At 37.7% G+C, this 13,030-nt stretch overlaps 1 long non-coding RNA gene across 2 annotated transcripts in view; it reads right to left on the reverse strand.

The window, feature by feature from the left end:
- Window positions 1-4,320: 4,320 nt before the first annotated feature.
- Window positions 4,321-13,030, reverse strand: part of LOC136038455 (uncharacterized) — a 55,906-nt gene continuing 47,196 nt past the window's right edge. For both annotated transcript variants that reach the window (XR_010620211.1, XR_010620210.1), the window contains exon 3: window positions 4,321-4,720. This is a non-coding gene — a long non-coding RNA (uncharacterized LOC136038455). The remainder of the gene's footprint in view (window positions 4,721-13,030) is intronic.

Here is a 13,030-nt window from a genome sequence, read left to right on the forward strand (position 1 = left end):
TTATAAACCGCTGGAAAAGGAGCGCTAGATCTATGTGCACTACCACAGAGGACCCCGCCTTTTTGGCATTCATTAGGGTCACTTGTTCTGTTTTCTTGAAGACTTGCTCCTTCAAGGTTTTTCCCGTCATCTTACATAGAATCAACTTTCCAGCCACATCGGCCTCGTCAACATTAACATCTTGGGAAGATGTTATGCCGTTGGCAATGTTTCTAAGCTGATTGTCACCTCTGAACGGAGAAGATTCTCCGAAGTATCTGACGAGCTTCTGGGTATCGTCGAAGTCACGCTCCTTTCTACTGGAACTCATGTCGCGGTGCTGCTCACTTGTCGAGTAACCAATTTTTGTCAAATTTTGCATCAAGAGGTTGATCTCCAGGCATGCTGGTCTTGACAGAACCCAAATGGCTCTCTGCTGTTCTGTCATCCCACCTCCAGTTGTAAGACCGCCCGATGTTTTGAGACTTCTCATATACTCCTGCTCGATGACAAGATCTGCCGAGAGCCCAGCCCAGCGTCGCTCTGATCTTCTAATGGTATGACCTTCCTGTTCAAATGCTTCGAAGATTGGTGGGTGACTAGTTTGAAGCTTAGCCATCTCTTGCTGGTATATCCAGACCGACTTCACATAGAGGTTATGTCCAGATACTGCTAGAAACGGAAGCATCTCTACTGCAGATTGTAGGTGCAAATCCAACAGGCCTAGTCTCTCGGCACGTATGAACTTAAGCAGTATCCCAATCATGTCAAGATACTGAAACCAGAGCATCACAGTTCTCTGAGTCAGCAGGTCTTGGCGTCTCTGCTTGAGAAAGTTTTCAAGGTGCTTGAGCTGGGGATCATGACTGAGATCTTCGGGTGGGAGGTATCCATCCAGTACGTTAGCGAAGACAGTAGACATGTCTAGAGACGTCAACGTCGCTTGCTCTTCTTCGAGGAGATGTGCATATATGGCCGAGCTCACGAGAATGTGAGCTCGAACAGCTCTAGAAATCACTTTTCCAGAAAGAATGTGCGGCACTGCACCAGTCGCGTATACCAATTCCAGAACCTCTTTCAGACCAGAACCTTCCATGAGGTGTCCTATGCATCCGACGAAACTCATCATCAAATGAAAACCGCCTAACTTGAGAACAATACTACTCAGCTCATTCGTCGTGTCGGACTTGCGGGTCTTCATAGACTTCCACCAGAGCGGCTGATCAAATGTGATAACGGGTGTGAATCCGTAGGTTCTGCCTTGCGAAGCTACAAAGCGCAAGGTTGAGTAAAGGCAGGATTCGTTGCTAGACGGGAGGTCAATCATGGGCAAAAACAAGACGCTTGCCTTGGTGCGAAGGTTTCCTGTTTCATGATGTATTTGGTTAGAGAAAACTGACTGCATGAATCCATTCCAGCTCGGCCTTGGGAGATTCAGGAACCCGGTAGCTAACCAGTGCTGATCGAGTGAGGCATACGGGTCGTTGACATTTTTGCCAGGGATCTTCTCATATTGCAACTTTGAAAGCACTGTCTCACTTAAGCGGTAAGGGTAGATGGGAATTTTTCCTTTTTGGGCTACTTCATCTAATGAAACTTCAACTCTCGGAATGGGCGATCGGCTGTTAATGAGAGGAGGCGTGACTGTTGCTAGCAGAGCCATCCCATGGAAAGTATTTCTTCCGTCCATCGTGCAAACATCGTGATCTGCATTATCAGCTACATGCTGCACAGCATGTGCGGATGTAACTCCTGCAAGGCTAGATTCATCATGGACTGATACACAGCGTTTAAATTTCTGGACTTCAGCTTAGGAGGAGCAGAATCCATGGCTGCGTAAAGTGTCAATAAGAAATCTGGACTTGAAATGGTGATCCAGTTGCACTGCTAAGCCTAGTTGCAGTGGACAAATGAGGGCACGCGGGCGAGCTGCTTGAACGATGGAGTTGCCAATGGCAAGCACTTTGAAGGAAATATCGGTTCCAACGAATATTTCATCTAAGAACACCATTAGGCTATCAGGTAGAGAGCCTTCCAGCTGTTCTCCAGAAGAAATCTGCTTTGCGGTCATATATGATTCCTTCTGTGCTGGCAGTCCTTTGATATCACTTTTGATAATCTTTGCTGCTGCTCTAATGAGCTTGATTTTCTCACTCTCTTCGTTATCGGTTTTGTCCAAGTAATAAAAATTCTGGAGTATTGCTGATGCTTTTTCTTTGAATGTCACCACGTCAGCCTTACCGTCAATAGTTGCAAATACTAGCTGGTCATAGAAATATTCCAGAAGCTCGCTCTTCAAGTACTTGTTACAGTACGGTTCAAGGTCTGTCCCATTCAAAATCTCTCCCATTTTAACAACAAGTTCACTGACTGTATACTGTTCTTCGTCATTTTCTTCGAAAAAAGTAGCCAGCTTCAAAAACGCCTGATATCTTTCATCGTGACCTGGCCTCCCCCTTTTTGGACGTTTTTTTATCTGGCTCAGTATCTTCGAGTATTCCAAAAAGTTCTTGCGTCGCAAATCTGGCTGGAAGGCTCTTATTTAATCGAAACATAGAAGAACAGGCTGCGTGATAAATGGCGTCAACTGCGTGCAGGTCTGACACTGCACATATTCGGCGGAAAACGTTATTTGACCAATCATCATCACGGCTTTTGCACACTGCCTTTATACTCTCTCTAAAGTCTTTAGTCCGAACCTTGTACCACTCGTGTCCTTTTCTGTGGGTAGTGTGGAGATTTATCCTTGTAGTGCAGAAAAAGCAACACTCTTGGAAGTTGAAACTTGGAGTCCGTGATCGGAGTACCACTTTTTCTGCTTCCGTCTTTCTTGCAAGGTTCGTCGTCTCTCATTCTCAATTTTCGACAGGTATATTTTGTTTGTGAAAGTCTTTCTGCAAGCAACATGGACTTGGTTCCCTGCCTCGACAGAGATGCTGGTACCGCTCGTTTTGCTAGCTTCATTGATCGCCGTAGCTCCTTTTTCTGCCAGTACCGACGATTCAGAGGTGTCTATTGAAAGTTCACAAAGGGGACATAAAACTGCGGTCTCAGCCATCTAAAAAAGAGAACTGGGAATAAGTGAGCTGTCGGTGAATGTTACAACGAAAACCCTCATTCTGAACCGAAAAATTCGTGCTCCTCTTCGAAAAATACCCCGTGATCGTGTGTCGCTTGATTTTTTTTTTTTTTTTTTTTTTTTACTTCATACAAAAACAAAAACAAAACATAAAAAGAATTCAATGACTAAACGTGATGTTTCTGTCTAATAAAAGAGCACAAAAACAATCGTTTCTTAAAAGGGAAACCATCAATAAATTACTTTTCTTTTCACGGTTCCTCATTCTCGGATTCTGGAAATATCTAAAAAATAGGCACAAAAAACGTGAAAAAAAAGGGAATTTCGCAACGGGATGGAGATTAGATTTTTGATATGTTGTAGAGCTCTCTTTTCTGAACACAATGATGCAAAAACAATTTCTGTACCAATTTTTCCTGGTTCGACCATTTTTTTCCGTATCTTTCCCCTACTATAAGAAAGGGAAAAGCCTACGCCTTTTACTTCTTTGGAATAGTAAGCGACGAAATTCATAGGAGTTACTGACGCAAGAACCTAGATAAAAAAAAAAAAAAAAATACAGGAAAACTCACGGGATAAGATATTGACACAAAAGTCCATATTTGTAGTTAGGAAAAATACTATATAACTTCCCTTTAATAGACACACGACAACTTGAATATTTGGTCTTTGTAAATGAACCTTTTCCGGTACTTTGGGACGGACCAGATTGCTTTGATTGTAAGTGACTATTATTGATGTTCGTCTGTCTATAAATCATTGTCATTGCAAATTAAAATTTGTGTTCCTAAAGCAAATATATATATATATATATATATATATATATATATATATATATATATATATATATATATATATATATATATATATATATATATATATATATATATATATATATATATATATATATATATATATACATACATATATATATATATATATATATATATATATATATATATATATATATATATATATATATATATATATATATATATATATATATATATTTATATATATATATATATATATATATATATATATATATATATATATATATAGCAAATATATATATATATATATATATATATATATATATATATATATATATATATATATATATATATATATATATATATATATATATATATATATATATATATATATATATATATATATATATATATATATATATAGCAAATATAGTTTGAACAAAGTTACACACTAGAAATTTCAGATAAAAATACAGAATTTATTCCCGAAACCATAGATGTATAAATTAAATCAAATTTAAACCCAAAAATTCAGAGGTTCATTAAAGTCACAAAAGTTCAACATAATTTTTGCATATACAATTTATAACGTTTGTAAATACAAAATAAATGCTAATTTCAAAAGTTCAATGGTTCATTAACGTCCCAAAAGATTATTTTCTCTGCAATCACAAAAAAGTTCATCGTCCGGGCTTGGAGACATGGCGGCCGGAGGGCAAACTTTAGCTGTATCCTCTTTTTTATCTTTGCATTTACATAATAAGCCGGTTTTATCTAATTGGCATGGATCAACAACCAAAGGATTGCACATAGGTTCTTTTATTCCAGCAGGGGGGAAGCATCGAAGGATATTTGTCACTTGTACTCCTGCCTGTTGTGTCACTGTAATCTGAAGAAAAAAAACATATTAATAACTTCTGTTAGATCTAGCTATAGAAGTAAAATGTCACTAAAGAAGCGAAAGAATCGACAAAAATTTATCGCGCAGAGAATGCAAATTGATTTTTTTAATTCAGTTTAAAACTGTCTAAAAGGTAGGGTTATTTCATCCCGAGAGTATACGAACACAGATAAAAATGAGAGAAGCAAAGCACATTTGGGATTACGTAATAAAAGTATCAAATGGATCTTCATTTTCAATTTATAAATAAAAAAAGTTGATAAGTTAAAGAAAATTAGTAAATAAAGTTCAGGTCATATAAACTCCATGTTTTTACTTTTATTTGTAATTTTTGGGAGAAAAAATATGTTTTCTACATTTTTGTTAATTTGAAATTGAGTTTAAAATGTTTTTTTAATGAATTAACAATTTTTGACATTTTAGTCTTTTTAAAACGAAGGCATCAGTGTTCTCCTCTAAGGCAAAAATTTATCCAATTTAAGATTGGAACGTAGGTCACCACGGCCACCGGGGCTTGTTGTCATTGCTGCAGTATCAAGTTTTTTACAACAGTAGGCTATTTGTTTTACACCTTTGTTGCGCCCAATCTTGTTTTATCCATACAAGAGGGGGCATCGAAAGTACATGAGCTTATAGACTGTGAGGTAGCCTAATTTCGCTAGATTAATTTCAGAGGTAGCCTAATAAAAGAGGGCTGACCACTTTATGTTACAAACTAGTAATAAAGTGAAAAAATACAAAACAGTTGGTTGAAACGAGTTTTAAAACCCATACAGCAGAATATGAAAAAAATATAGAACATAAAGTGTAGGCTCATACGAATTTCTTCGGCTAACTTAATGTCTATTCTGTATTCATTTGAAACCACATTTAAGAAATTAAATATTTTGCCTGTGAGGCTAGAAATAAGTTACTTAAGACAATGAATATGATTTTTTTTTAAAGGGAAAAACCTAGCGATATTTATTTAATTATTTATAACCCATCATACAATACAGAAGTATATAGAGACAGAGAATACAGATAAAACGACAAAAAAAAGAATATGAAAAAGAAAAAAAGAGACATCACAACTATCAGAACAATTGATAAAGAACATTTACAAAACACTGAACAACTTTTACATACATCCAACATTAGATATTACTGTATAAAAAGAGGATACCATGGATAAAACCCGTGTTTTTGATTGTGTTTTGAAATACGTTTTGATAGAGCTGTTGCTGGGTCGGTTATTTTATAGTTGCGGATTAATACTGAATTTCGGGTCCACCAGGATAAACGATGGTCAAATTTCGGTCTGGGGACTTGCTGAGGTCTTGAAGGGTAAAGAGAAGATCGATCATCCGAGGCAATAGCATCACTATTCGTTGCACTTAAGTTCTCAAGTCCAAGGCCAACCGACCCTAGGCGGGTCGCAATCCCAACGAACCCTAGGCCTGGGATCAGATTATCTAGAGGAGTCTAACTATTGAGTGTCTCTGGGGTGGGCGCCACCGACCTTTTGAGGTTAAGGCCACCCTTTGCGTGGAGGGTTTAGTTAGGAGATTCCTCCATATTCAATAGTACCAGATGGAACCAGATGGAAGGCCATGGCAAATATTCAGGAGACGTCCAAATCCTTGCAAGAGACCGGTCTAAATGGAGGGACCATGTAGCATCACTCTCGACACAGGAAGCATTTTGGCAGAAGCACTAAGTCAAGTAAGTTAAGTCAAAGGGGTAAATGAAGTAATTATCTTGCAAATTTGAAGCATACTGAGTGGAGTTTATGTTTATCTGTTTGTGAGAAAATATTTCAAAATGATGCTGTGTATAGAAAATGTAGTAGTGCTATTAAATTACATAGTTTAGCGAGGACTAGTCGGTTGAAACGTCTTTTATTTCGGACAACTGAAGCATAAGACACACCACATTCTTTTTTCAAGGCAGGGAATCAACAGAAGACGGGTTTGCTGTAGGGATGGGCCAATTGATAGACAAATATAAACAAGCTTTTCAACTGGCTGTCTTAAAGAACTTCCTAGTTGGATGGACGGTGTGGGACCCAAATTACCCCAATTAAATAGATGAATGTCAGTTTTCCCCGAGTTAAATTCCAGCCCCAATTTAGAATATTCACTCTCGAGTATGCTAAAGTTTTCTTCAATACGCTGTAATGACATGCTAGAGTTAAGGACATCATCTACATAACAGATAAGTTTCACGTTTGTAGCTGGATATAAGTTAGATATAAGTTACGATATAATTTAGTAAGTAAGACGGCACTAGACCCATAAGGTCCAAACTGGCGGTGCTGATCTCCGTTTAATGGCCCTTCAGCCAGGAAGTGTAACGGGGGGGCTAGGGGCCAACCATCCTATGCTTTCACATACCCTTCCTGCTTACCTTCCTCAGATTTCTCCATGTACCCATTTAGAGCTAGGTTAACTCCACTAGCATTTAGAGCTAGGTCAACAGGTAGGGAGTCACACCACTGACCCCCGTTCCAAACCAAATAACTGGTCATTTCTGAAATTAAACCCGTGACCCTTGGACAAAGAATTCTCACACCAGCGTGCAAACTACTTAGCAAGGACGGCCTTATAATGAGAAAATGCATTTTGATTGAGTATCTAGGACACCGTTGTTAGAAAGAGTAGGAGAAGTGATTGCACCTTGACGCGTACATTTATTAGCAGAAACAAAACTATTCAGATCATTTGGTGGGTTACTGGGCCAAGAAAGACTATTGTGTGGAGCACTTGAAAGATGAGAGGAATCAGAAACCGGTAAGTTAAATGGATGTGTAATTTTCATGCGTATCTTGATCCGGGAATAGAAATTTCTCAGGGTACGAATAATAGAGGAATGAACACCTTTTTTTGCCATATGATGGAGTATGGTTCCGTGTAACAATAAGTCAAATGCACGCCTAATTTTATGTTTTGCTAGAACGAGATACTCTTGGGTCAGTTTAGCCTCTAGTGGGACATTAGCAACAGCACTAAGGGCATCAATGCACCCTATTTTATTCTGAAAACCAAACGGGTATGGCGGAACACTACATTTTTCCTTTAATTCATCTATAAAGAGCAGCTCAAACAGTCTACAGAATTTAGTAGAGATTGTTATAGGCTTAAAGGTTGAACACTGAATGTTAGATTTGCCTTTCTTGGGGACAAGAGTGAGATCGCCGATGCAAAAAGATGACGGTAGCTTAAAGTGTCAAATATCATCTGCACGAGCAATCCTAGACTTGGCGTGAGCAAAGGGGCTCCATGGAAAACATGATATGCATTAATATTATCAATACCAGACGAAGATTTTCGTTTGAACTTGGAGACTGCTATTACTATGGCTTGCATTGTAACAACTTAGTGAGACTCCGAGTTTTTTTTTATTTTTTTACCAATCGGGAACTTGACTGTAGATGCATATTTTTCGAGTTGGAACCGCTGTTTTTTCGGCATATCTTAGAGCGAGGAATCTCAGCACAATAAAATCAAGAGTAATCTGCATCTCAGAATCATCACTAGGGCAAGATGTATGAAGAAGTTGGAAAGGAATGTGAAAATCTTAAAAAAAGAGTCAACAACTTCTTAATATAGGAGCAAATGTACTTCTTGATATACATCTTATTCCAGTCTATTTTTGAAAACTATTTAGGCTTGGGTTTATCTTATTGGTATATATTATAAATCTAGTTTAAAAGACGCTACTATGGGAAGGTGGTCTGATAATTGGTAATTCGATATTACGGTGACTACGGAAATCGGGTAATCTATCGAAGTAACTACATCGTCTAGATTTGATGTATGACAAGAAGTGTGAATATATGTGAAATTTTCAATTTTTGGCTGCACAATTAGTTCATCAGAAAAAATATCACAGAGAATAGAAGCACGAAGTGATGCTGCTGATTCAGAAAAATTAATATTAGAATTAAGGTCCCCGACAACAACAAGAGCGATATTAAGTTTTGGAATTTGTCTAGTATATGCATGCAAAATCTCACAGGCTTGTGCAAATAATGGTTCCGATTCATCATTTTTATAATTAGTGGATAAATACACATTTATCACTATTTATCACTATCACTACACAAGACCGAACCCTCATTGCTATAAAAACATCATTAGAACTAAACAAACTTGATTGGATAGTCGCTGAAACTAAAGTTGCCAGGCCTCCAGACGGAGGACCTTGGGAAGGAACACACTTTGCCGAAACGGAAAAAATACGGAAGTATGTACTCACATCCAATAAACTAGGCCTAGGACGTGCAATGAAATGTTCCTGAATACACATTAAATTATTATTCAGCAGCATACCTTCCATTACTTATATTTTATTTGCGAAATTATCATTTATGTTCTATGAAACAAATTTCACATCTCGGTACTGTTTTGTAGAGATTCCTGGTTGGTGCATTACAAATCCTTTTTTTTACTCTTTAGATTGAATGGACCCTTTACACTTTAACTGGTGTGACCAGAAATCTTACAAATTACATAGAGCATTGACTTAGAGCATTGATTCTCGCGGGATGAGATGTGTTTGACAGAACCGCATCTTGAATCAAGGGTGCCATTCTTACACTCCGCTGCTTTGTGACCGACTTGATGACAATTAAAACAATTTTTTGGAATGAAAATGAACGTGCAGGCAGTCTATCATAGCCTGTTTCGATAGATTCACTCAGGAATATCTGCAAATGAAGTTGCTGTTCGAAGTAAACTTTAAATGCCCTAGATCGAACACACTGAACTACTTTAGAGCAGTTAAGAACACGTGCCACGAGCTTGGACTCATCTATTTTGAAGGAATAATTTGAACGATTGCAATGAAAGATGGATATTTTACTGACGCTGTTATATTTTGCTGGGATTGTTTCAAACTTTCTGCGATAGAATTGTCAGCATTTTTGCTTTGTACAACAACCTTCCATTCGCTATCGAGAGCTTTATTTGTTCAAAATCTTTCGGAGTAGCCAGATATAGACTGTCTACAAATTACTTCCTCTGGTGAAGTTTGGTTGGGATAGTCAAGACTACAGCATAAGTGAGTGGTTTTACGTTACGCTGGAGTTGATTCGGAGGTGCGTGGGGGCTAGTAAAGCCAGACACTTGTTTTTGCCTGGATAAGCCCGTCAAGTTTTCGATTGAGTTCATTCACTTGCGAGACCACATAAGCAGCAGCCGCACTACCAATAACAGGTATAGCACTCGGCGAATAAATTACCCAATATTAGCATGACTCGTTTCTCTTTAGAAGCTATAGCAAACCATTTACGCAAATCTAAAACATTATCATCTTGCTTTTGATACTTGATTAATCTAGAATTGATCACAAGCTCACTGTGTGATACCTTTTTATTTTTTAAAAGATTGCTATGGGTGAAACAACTCACAGCCTTTCCGACATTTGTCTCGGCTCTTAATCCATCAAGCATTGACCTTTATACAAAATTTGGAACCGGGTTAAAAATAATCTTTTGTGAGCTAGACAGATTGGCACTTGGCTATCTAATTGCCAAAATTCAGTAAGCAAACAATATGTTTGTAAATGGTAAACAGCACCAGCCAGACAACTAAATGAACGCCATCTATAATAGCAGAAATTAGAAAGAATCTAATAATATCAACGCCGGGATAATTAGTTAGTTGTTTCAACAGACACCATAAACAAATGCAATTTTATGGGCGAATCTTAGTAAGAAAGGTCTAACCTAGCCCACTTAAGTATCCACAGATGCACTCTATCAGTCTATAAAACAAAATGAATGTAATCCAAATTAAACAATTTTCTCGCTGTTCATTATTCAGAAAAACTTACTAAACTGAAAATCCTAATTAAACCCCTATACAACAAAGGTGATAAGAGTGATCATGATGATACTTTTTCGACTGAGAGGTATTGCAGACAAATTTCTGAGAGAAAAGCTGTTCAGTTTTAGTAATGGCAGAGGATGTGTCGACCAAATTTCCACACGTATATTAAAAATTGTGAAGTGCCTGAGTCATCAAACTGCTTTAGTCCTTAGTTTTTCTGGTTCATAAGCAAGCGTTTGACTCAGATGATAGAAGAGCTTTAGTAACAATCTTATCCTTGTATCTTATTAAATAAAAAAACTAGGTTTTTAAACTGAATGTAAGGAGCGACATTAAAACTTAAAACGAACAGAAATTACTCCGTATATGAGATGGGTTGTCCCCTCCGCAATCCCTCGCTCTTTACACTAAAGCTTTTAATTGTTTTAAAAAGCAGAATTGTGGAAAAGAGTCAAACTTTAGCGTAAAGAGCGAGGGATTGCGGAGGGGATGATGATACGCTGAATGTGATGGTGTTATTTTTTTTAAGATTCTTTGACTTTTAGGGGGTGTTTCCCCCTATTTTCCAAAATAGCTCGTAACTTTTGATGACAAAGATTAGATTTGATGAAACTTATATATTTAGAATCAGCATGAAAATTTAATTCTTTTGATGTATCTTTTAGCATCAAAATTCCGTGTTTTAGAGTTCCGTTTATCATTGAGCCGGGTCGCTACTTACTACAGTTTGTTACCACGAACTGTTTGATACCAGACAAATATATTATACAGATTATTTATAACTCTATCGGGAGTTAAGTAGGCTTGTTTCCCATCCCCATTTATATGAATCATACTGATGGACTTTTTCCTGGATCACAGGAAGGGCAATGTGAGAAGATAGAATCAAGTGGGGTCGAAACGAATGGAGGTCGATGTTAAAAGTCGAATAGCCAAGATTCAAGGTGTTTTTCACATTAAAAAAAAAAAGTTTGAAAAAATAGGAAGATAAGTCTACGAACCATGATTGGAATTTTAAAAGCTAGAGTAATGACAGCGGTCAGATATTGGTTCTGAAGCACTGGTGTTCCAAAAACAAGAGGAAGATGTGCTAGATGTTTTCTAAAGATATTGGCCACGGATTGTTCAGGATACCTGGCTGACTGACCGTATTTTATGCAATGGGCTGTATAAAAGTATGGTTCAATTCCACTCTCTTGGACTATAATGAGAGAAAGGTTGAGATGACTATGGCACGTTCTGCGGGTCAAAGTTGACAGGTTCTCCAAGATTGTCACTTTCGGCCAACTGCCTAGGGTCGAAGCAAAATCAGTTCGTCCACGATATCGGTGAGATAATGTCAAAAAGCAAGATTTAAGCGAGATGGGAACTTCAGGAAGGCATTCATTAGATTAGGATAGAGGTGGACCCTGCGTACCTATTTCGGCCTCAGGCTTCTTCATTCTGCAATGAGTTGGTAGTAGTGGTGGAAGTAGTAGTTTACTTAACTCATCTAATTTGCTTAAAATTTCATGAAGTTATATGCAATGTTGTGTAGGTGCGGATTAGCTATAATAAATGAAAGTATGTAGATCATTTTATAGATAGGGGGGCATGTTAAATTAATCAAAACGAAATTTGCATATTAATTTTACTTTTCTTGACTACAAGGCTTTCTCAAAGTTTTAATTAGATGATTATGAGGAAAAGGGGATGGTAAGGTGGGCTAGTTGCTCTCTAATTGTTTGGTTACTTAAAAAGCCCACTAGAACTTTTAATTTAGATAACTTCGAAGACCACACTGCCTTTCCATGACGAAAGTAAAACAGTTCAAAATAGGGATGATACCTTTTTATTGACAGTGAATAGATATAAAATTATTTAACTGGATATTTCGAACACATACACAGTGTTCATCATCAGCAGTAAAACAGCTGATGTGTGCAGTAACACTGTCTGCAGTAACACAGAGTTCATCATCAGCAGTTTTACTGCTGATGATGAACACTGTGTATGTGTTCGAAATATCCAGTTAAATAATTTTATATCTATTCATTGTCAATAAAAAGGTATCATCCCTTTTTTGAACTGTTTTACTTTACCTTAGACCTTAGTTCCTCCAGAGCCATTGGTGGCGCATAGGGCGTCGACAAAGCCTTTCCATTCGTCTCGCATTGGTGCTGCAGCGATGACGTCTTCCCATTCAGGTATTAGTGAGGTACCGGCCGTCCTCAGATCTCGGTCATGTGTTCGTCTCAATGTATTTTTGGGGCGGCCTCTCTTTTTTCTACCGTCTGGCTTCCATTCATAGGTTGTTCGAGGAAGGCGGCTCTCTTCCATACGAAGAACATGTCCCAGGTATATCCACCGCCTTCTTTTCAGCAACTCAATGACTGGAGGTTGACCTGTTTTTCTGCGTATTTCTGCATTTGTAATTTTTTGTTGCCAACTTGTATTCAACATTCTTCTGAGGCTCATATTTTCAAATGCAAGGATCCTTTTTTCA

The sequence above is a fragment of the Artemia franciscana genome, chromosome 18 (assembly GCF_032884065.1).
Source record: "Artemia franciscana chromosome 18, ASM3288406v1, whole genome shotgun sequence".
Taxonomy (NCBI): domain Eukaryota; kingdom Metazoa; phylum Arthropoda; class Branchiopoda; order Anostraca; family Artemiidae; genus Artemia; species Artemia franciscana.